The sequence below is a fragment of the Phacochoerus africanus genome, chromosome 4, assembly GCF_016906955.1.
Source record: "Phacochoerus africanus isolate WHEZ1 chromosome 4, ROS_Pafr_v1, whole genome shotgun sequence".
Classification (NCBI taxonomy): Eukaryota; Metazoa; Chordata; class Mammalia; order Artiodactyla; family Suidae; genus Phacochoerus; species Phacochoerus africanus.
In genome coordinates, this window is record NC_062547.1 from 12,735,644 (window position 1) to 12,743,367 (window position 7,724).

The window sequence follows — 7,724 nt, forward strand, 5'->3', positions numbered from 1 at the left end:
GGTTACTGAAAACCTTGCCTCTTATAAGCATTTGATCAGTTGTATCCAAAGTGATATTTTGCATATCTCTATTGCCAGTATCCACCACGCCCTCTCAGTACTCTCTCTACTACTTGAGATAGAAATATGATTTAAATATAATCAGATTAGAAAGCAAATTCCACAAAGCCCAGAGCCTACTCAGAAAACTCATCCTTAGGATTCCTTCCCTTTAGAACAACTATTGGTATCAGAAGTTCTACCAAACAAGGTTCTCCAAGAAACAGTTGTGGATTCTGGTGAGTCCAAAATGTGCAGGGTAGGCGAGGAGGCTGAAGACTCAGGGAAGAGCTGATGTTGCAGATTAAGTGCAAAGTCAGGCTCGAGGCAGAATTTCCTCTTCCTCTGGAGACCTCAATCTTTTTTCTCTTAAAATTTCAACTGATTAGATGAGGCCCACCACTATGGAGGATAATCTGTTTTACTCTAGCTATCTTATTATTAATCTCATCTAAAAAATACTTTCTCAGTAATATCTAGACTGGTGTTTCACCAAATATCTGAGTATTATGGCCTAGAAAATTTAACACACAAAGCTGAGCATCACAACCCAGGAAATAACAAAAGTTCTGACATAAATTTAATCTCAATCATATTATGTTTCTATTTTAGAAAACTGAGACAAAATGCTTTTGACATTTTATTTTACTGGATACTCATCATACAACATATTGTTTCAAAACATGCAGTCATATTTGGGTCTTACGAATATATTCAATTTTAAAATTCTCACTCTAGTTTAAATTTTAGAAAAAGATTAAATCCTTGGTGTAATGAGTTATTAAAGGCCCTGTAGTATTCTCTTAAAAACAGATACTTATTCCCCACTCACTTCCTTTGTGGTCCTGAAGAGTTGATGGGTTTTATTATTCAAGAGTCAGAGGATAGTATTAGATAAAATTAGAAGAACCAAATTAGTCTTTTTGGTCACTGACTTGTTAGACAATTTCTCTGGATTTCCGTTTCTTTATGAAGATCACTGATAATAAGATTTCTAATATCCTCATAACAAAATATGCTTAAAGGTCAAATATTGCTGTTTTAATCACACTGATTTTTTTCCCCCAGATTTGAGTCCTTTTTTTTTTTTTTTTGTCGTTTTGCCATTTCTTGGGCCATTCCTGTGGCATATGGAGATTCCCAGGCTAGGGGTCTAATCAGAGCCATAGCCACCAGCCTCCGCCAGAGCCACAGCAATGCAGGATCTGAGCCACGTCTGCAACCTACACCACAGCTCAGGGCAACGCCGGATCCTTAACCCACTGAGCAAGGCCGGGGATTGAGCCCGCAACCTCATGGTTCCTAGCTGGATACGTTAACCACTGAGCCACGACAGGAACTCCAGTCCTTTACAAGTACCATCATCACATTTTCCCTCTTTCTGAATTGGCTTTTCCCCCAAATTTTCACGGATAGGTTATTCTCCTCAATCATGTTCCAGCTCAAACATCACCTCATCAAAGATGTTTTCAATGACCCTCTTTCTCTAGTTTCTCTCTATCCCATTAATCTGCTATATTTTTTTCATGGGATTTATCACTATCTGATAATATTCAATTTCTTATTTACCATGTTTGTTTCACTAGCTACAACACAAACTCCATGAAAATAGGAATCTAGTCTATTTATTCACTTTGTGTGCCCAGAACTTAGAATAGTGATGGGCACTTCATGGTTTGTTTGTTTTTTTCTGGGGGGGGTTGGTTAATGTCAGTGGAATTTTTTTCATCTTTTATAGTTATATTGAAGTATAGTTGATTAAAAATATTGTGATAACTTCTGTACAACAAAATGATTCGGTTATACATATACACACATCCATTCGTTTTCAGACTTTTTTGAAATATATTTGTTCAAATCTGTCAATAAATCAACAGTAAACCAAGCTTTAAATGGGTGAACCCTAAGACTGTGTAATTATCACCTACAATAATAATCACATCTCAGGAGTTCCCATTGTGGTGCAGCGGTAATGAACCTGACTAGTATCCGTGGGGAGGCAGGTTCTATCCCTGGCCTTGCTCAGTGGGTTAAGGATCTGGTGTTGCCATGAGCTGTGATGTAGGTCACACACACGGCTCAGATCCTGTGTGGCTGTGGCTATGGCGTAGGCCAGCTGCTGCAGCTCTGATTCGACCCCTAGCCTGAGAACTTCCATATGCTGCAAGTGTGGCCTTAAAAAAAAGACAATAATAATAATAATAATAATAATAATAATAATAATAATAATCATATCTCAGGAGAACATAACAAATGTATGTTCTATTGTAAAAGATCTAATTTGTCAAAAGAAAAGAGGGAAAGAGAAACAATAAAATAAGGGTTTTTTTAATTAGCAATTTTAATATGACAAAGTACCAGCTGAACAGGGACATGATCAAACCTATATAATCTATATAATCTATTGAGTGACTATGTATGCTTTCTTCAAATTCTGGAAGACCACAATAAAAGAGTTCTTTAACAAGTAACAGAGGAGAGTTAAACCCGCCTAGGGTTCCCTCTCAATTTGCTCCTTTATACATGGCTAAGATTACCACTGCTGCCTGTTTCATGTAAAATATGGAATACAGTCTCAGTTCTCCAGAGCAATAACAGTTTAGAACTTGAGGTAAACCCTGACGATCTGGTGGGATTTGAATCCAATTTTAAATTTCTCAGGAAATTATTTTGGGGGACTGAGACGTTGATAAAGAGTTTAATGCTGCCTTTGCTTTGACAAGCAAGCTCCAGCCTTTCCATTGACAGGAGATCCTAGGGGTAAGGACAGTTTGGGTTTGGACTCATTATCTAGCAACAAGGGAGGAGATCAGCAATCACCAAAATACCTTCTAGGAGATGGAACTTATGAAACAAGACCCTAAATAGCAAAGCAATTTACTCCTCCTACTGCTTTTGTTTGGAAGTTTACTAAATCTCCGTCCCACTGGGCAGCTTGTCCCAGCTCATAGTCCTCCGTTATCCACCAGAGCGTCAGGTATCAGCTGTCTTTTTTGAATATAGCTAAGACTGGCTAGGTATATTCCTTTCTCTTCTCATGGTAGAGCCAAGACCTTTAAAGCCTTTTTCTACCTCCTTCTCGATTTACAAAGTTCCAGGTTCCAGCCGACATTGAGTTAAAAGAGTGAGTAGTGGCTTTACAAGTCAAAACTCCAGTATTTGAGAACTAGTTCAGATCATGAATCACTATTTTCTCTGAATCCACTTGGGAGCCCAGTTTTTCTGAGTAGAATTGGAATAACTAATCTCAGTCAAAGAAATACTGAGAGAATAAATAATATGAATTTTGATAGAGCTTAGGAGTTCATAAAAACCCTCTCTTCATAGGGTACCTCATTTAATCCTGACAGAAAATAAGGCAGATATTATTAAAATTATCCCTTAATATTATCCCTTTTATAGAGTCAAAGAAATAAGGGAAGAATTAGCATTTTTATGCAACTTAATAGGTTTCATAGAGCCAGCCAAATGTTCTAAACACTTTAACTCATTTAATCTCATCACAACCCTATTAGGTAAGAATTATTATTTGCATCTTTTAAACAAGGAAACCAAAGTAATGTGAGATGATCTTCTCAGAGGATAATGCTATTAATAGTAGACAGATTCTAGCACAGATCTGTTTAATGCCAAATCCTCTAACCCCGTTTTAAGATAATATTAATTAGACAACTGGAGAGCAGTTCTTGCCTAAACTCTGGATTTTCAGAATACATATGGATAATTTTTCTCATAATATTCTTGCCAACTGGAGCTGGGCTGGCTGGCAAAATAAGAAGGAGTGAGGGTATGATGTGGAATGTGACTTGGAGGTGCTGATATGGGTGTGGAATCATGAACAGGTGCCAGTCTGGGGCAGATTTGAGGATGGTGCTGAAGTGCTCTTTTCTTGCCTGTGTTCTCTGCAACATATTTAGTAGCAACTTGAAATAGCAAGTTGATGATATGTTGATACAATAAGTCTTACTCTCTTGGAACCAGGAAATCACCTATTTCATCTGTCCAGAATATGGACACCCATTTCTCTGCCTATCCCTCTTCTCCTAGCTAATTTCTGTTCTTCAGATCTAAGCTTCAACATTATTTCTGCTAGGAAACCTTTTCAGAATTGCTTAATCACAGCTATGCCAAAGCCCTATGTTGTACAGTCTTATGGCACAATATTTTTCTGAGTAGCACTTAAGCTGTTTTATATACATGGCAGATTATATAATCAGTTTTATATAGGCCAGATTTTATATGTATATATATATATATATAAAATCTGGGGTGTGTGAGTGCGTGTGTGTGTGTGTGTGTGTGTGTGTATACATATAACATTTATAACAGTGTCTGCCTCTCTCATTATGGTAGAATAGGCACTTGACAGAGTTCCCATTGTGGTGCAACGGAAATGAATCCATGACGATGCGGGTTCAATCCTTGGCCTAGCTCGGTGGGTTGGTGATCCTGCATTGCCACGAGCTGTGGTGTAGGTCACAGACTGGCTCGGATCCCGCATTGCTATGGCTGTAGCTGTGGTGTAGACCAGCAGCTGTAGCTCCAGTTCAACCCCTAGCCTGGGAACTTCCATATGTCACATAGGTGTGGCCCTAAAAAGAAAAAAAAAAAAAAGAAGAATATCTGCTTAAGCACTTAACATCCTATTTTGATCACCATTGTAAGTGGTGATTGGCAATTAAAAATTAAATGTGAGTTACTTTAAAAAGATACCCAAGTGAAGTGGCAAATTAATGGGTTTTTTTTCAAATCTCAATATCAACAGACTAGAACAATGAACCAATGTTAAAGGAATGGTGGAGGATGTTCTGATGCGCTGAAAATGAAAAAAAAAAAAGAATTCCAACCTCTAAGGAGCTAAATACCAGTCAAAGTGTGAGGAAACCACCAAAACAAACACAAATCTATTATTTTAATTTTTATTAGAGTGAAGAAATAGTCTGCCTGTTACCGTTATGGGTGATGGTCCAAATCTTTTTAATAATGATCATTTCACGTGATCTCTCCCATGCAGCATACTTTTAAAGAGGATATTTAAAATAAGAGGATTTCCAGAGCTAAAATTGTGGAAAGTGTCAAAACTACGTTATTTGAGGAATAGCTCAATAAATCAGAATTAAAATGTAGGACTGCACGATAATAGCTACCTAGTATCTGAAGTGGTTCATGTAGAAATGTCCTCACTGTGTAGGACACAATGAAAGCATAGAAGTTGCACAGAGGAAGCTGTCAGCTCATTATAAGAAAGGACTTTTAGAACATGCACCCTTCCAACAATGGAGCAAAAGAGCCAGAAAGTAAAGATATGTTCTAGGCATTGAAGCTGACACAATGTTCTGATACTTTATTGGAGATTCAAGTGTCTGATTGGGAACTGGGCTAAGCAATTTCTGAGATTCCTTCCATCTCCAGGATTTCATGACCTATGGTAGCTCTGAGGTAAATATTTTATGATAGATCCTAAAGAGCCCCATTAAGACAATATAAGTGTGACTGACTATAATAAAAATCTCAGAATTGAGCATTATCAGGTAGATTTCAAAACCATCCATCATAACATAAGTGGTAGAATAGCCTCAGACATCAGTTCGTTTTAGCCTCATATATGCCATCCTTGAGTGATGGGGTGATGAGATTTTTTTCCACAGTGTAGCTCAAATGTTTTCCATAAGGGCTCCTAAACAAATGATGTGAATGTTAAATAATCTTAAAAGTGAAAAGAGAAAATGGAAAAAAAGTTAATGATGTATGTTTTTCCCAGGATATTTATTTATTCCGCATATGAATTTGAGTGTGTACAATTTGGACATCATTAGCTAGATGACATAGGGAGATAAGAGTATAAGTAAGAGAGGATGGCAGCCCTTGAATTTACAAATAATATGATGGTGTAATAACTGTGGACTAGGCATTATGGTAACTACTTTACATTATAAGCTATCATAATCCTAACAACAACCCTTAAAACTAAGTATAGTTATTAAACTCATTTTTCAAATAAACTTAGAGAAATTATATATAGCCCAGCATCACAGAGTCAGGAGACAGGACTATACAAACCTCATCATTTGGTTTCAAAACTAATTTCACACTGATACAATGAGAAAAAAAGAATTTTTTTCTGCTCCACATGTTATAATAAGATATTGGATATGATAAGTGACATTAGAAGTAATTCATCATTATTGAAATTCAGAAAAGGAGAATGAATGAAATGGACACCGCTTATTAACTGCTGAAAAAACAGAGAGCTCTACATGCCCCAGGGGCTCTTAATAGGTATGACAGCCTCTAATCACACTTCTCCCTATGCTTGTGACACAGAGGCAGGTTTATGTGAAGTTTTTACTGGAAGTTCTGTTCCTAGGTTGAGATTTCTCTTCAATGCTCATGTTGAATTATAACAGTTATTAAAATTGGGCAAGTTTAATCAAGGTCACCTGTTGCCTCTTTTCCATCTTCTTGAATATGACTTGATCTTGGAAGAGAAAGAGAATAGATGCCCTTTGAAAGCTATGTCTGTTCACTACAAGATTTCTAAGAAAGCTACATGTTTTCTTTGAACTCTGGAACCAAAGACTAGTTTGGTCTTTCCTATTTATGCCCAAACTCTCACGAGAAGTGTTCCTAGATTTCAAATAGCATATATATAATTTTTTTTCTTAGATTGGAAATTCCACTAGATGTCCAGTGTTGGATCTTGCATTTTGTGTGTGTGTGTGTGTGTGTGTGTGTTTGTGTGTGTGTGGTTGTTGGCCATGTCTTATGTTGAAATCTTCAAGCCCTTTTGAGTTTATTTTTGGGCATAGTGTGAGGATGTGTTGGTCCTGGACTTTTGTTTGTAGGGATTTTTTTTTATTACATATTCGATTTCATTTCTAGTGATTGATCTGTTCAAATCAAAATGAAATCATTAAAAAGAAAAACCAAAAGGACAACCTACAGAATGGGAGAAAACAGTTGCAAATGATGCAACAAAGGTTTAATCTCCAAAAAATACAAACAACTCAGGCAACGCAACAACAGCAAAACAAACAACCCAAATGAAAAGTGGGCATAAAACCTAAATAGACATTTCTCCAAAGATATATGGATGGCCAATGGGCACATGAAAAGATGCTCAACTTCACTAATTATTAGAGAAATACAAATCAAAACCACAATGAGATACCACCTCATACTGATCAGAATGGCCATCATTAAGAAGTCTACAAATAATAAATGCTGGAGAGGGTGTGGAAAAAAAGGAATGCTCCTGCAGTGCTGGTGGGAATATAAATTGGTACAGTCACTGTGGAAAACCATACAGAGGTTCCTCAGAAACTAAATATAGAACTACCATATGATCCAGCAATCCCTCTCCTGGGACTGTATCTGGAAAAAAAAAACTGTAATTCAAAAAGATGCCTGCAACCTTATGTTCATTGCAGCACTGTGCACAATAGCCAAGACATGGAAACAACCTAAATGTCCATTGTCAGATGGATGGATTAAGAAGCTGTGGTACATATATACAATGGAATATTACTCAACCATAAAAAGGACAAAATAACACCATTTGCAGCAACATAGATCAAATCAGAGATTCTCATACTGTGTGAAGTAAGGCAGAAAGAGAAAGACAAATACCATATGATATCACCTATATGTGGAATCCAAAATATGACACAAATGATTCTATCTAC